This window comes from Bos grunniens, chromosome 16 (genome assembly GCF_055505025.1).
Source record: "Bos grunniens cultivar Pamir isolate PY7600 chromosome 16, Bosgru_T2T1.0, whole genome shotgun sequence".
NCBI classification, from domain to species: Eukaryota; Metazoa; Chordata; class Mammalia; order Artiodactyla; family Bovidae; genus Bos; species Bos grunniens.
This window is the reverse complement of record NC_141180.1, coordinates 56,805,076-56,806,176: the sequence shown is the minus strand read 5'-3', so window position 1 is coordinate 56,806,176 and position 1,101 is coordinate 56,805,076. Positions and strand designations below refer to the sequence as shown.

General features: G+C 36.7%; 1 pseudogene; it reads left to right on the top strand.

Moving 5' to 3' along the window:
* The first annotated feature begins 556 nt into the window (after positions 1-556).
* On the top strand, positions 557-674 carry LOC147356884 (U6atac minor spliceosomal RNA; annotated as a pseudogene).
* Positions 675-1,101: the final 427 nt, after the last annotated feature.

Genomic DNA, 1,101 nt, shown 5'->3' with positions numbered 1-1,101 from the left:
GTTAATTTCTGCTGTATAGCAAAGTGATTCAGTTATACATGTATATGTATACATATATAATCTTTTTCATATGCTAAATGGTTTATTATGATTATTACAGGATATTGAGTGGTGTTTCCTATTCTATACAGTAGGACCTATTGTTTATCCACCTGTATATAATAGTTTGCATCTGCTAATTCCAAACTCACAAGCCATCCTTCCCTACCCTCTCCCTTTGGCAACCACAAGTCTGTTCTCTATGTCTGTGAGTCTGTTTGTGTTTCATAGATACATTCTTCTGTGTCATATTTTAGATTCCACATATAAGTGATATCAGATGATATTAGTCTTTCTCTTTCTGACTTAGCATGATCATCTCTAGGTTCATCCATGTTTCTGTAAACAGAAGCAACCTAAATGTCCATCAACAGATGAACGAATTAAGAAGATATATACAATGAAATACTCAGCCATAAAAATGGATTGGCTATTAATAAATTAGTAAAATTATTTTCACTTTTTTTTTTTACCTTTTTGGCATGACTACCAGAAAATTTAAAATGATATTATGTGGATCTTGTATGAAGAAAGAAGATTAGCATTCTTTTTGACAAGAGTAGGGGAGGGCCTGGACAACACACATATAGTTAAGACATTGCCACCTATTTGGTAACATCTGAACATGGTTTTGAGAAAGGAGAGTGATAGCTTAATGAGTGTGAGGTGTCCTTTTAGGATGATATAAAGGTTCTAGATCCAGGTAGTGGTGATGGCTGCACAATATTGTGAATGTACTAAATATCACTAATGGTAAATTTTATGTCATGTGTATTTTATCACACACACACACACACAATTACATATGTGGCTTATATTATCTTTCTGTTTTCACATGTTTAAAGTAAAGAGGTAGGGGGTATGGCTTTGCTTAAAATAGTGTCTCTAGAAATACAGAGGGCTTCCCTGGTGAGTCAGTGGTAAAGAATCCACTTGCCAATGCCAGAGACATGGGTTCGATCCCTGGGTTGGGAAGGTCCCCAGGAATTGGCAACCCACTCTGGTTATCTTGCCCGGGAAATCCCACAGACAGGGGAGCCTGGTGGGCTACAGTCAATGGGA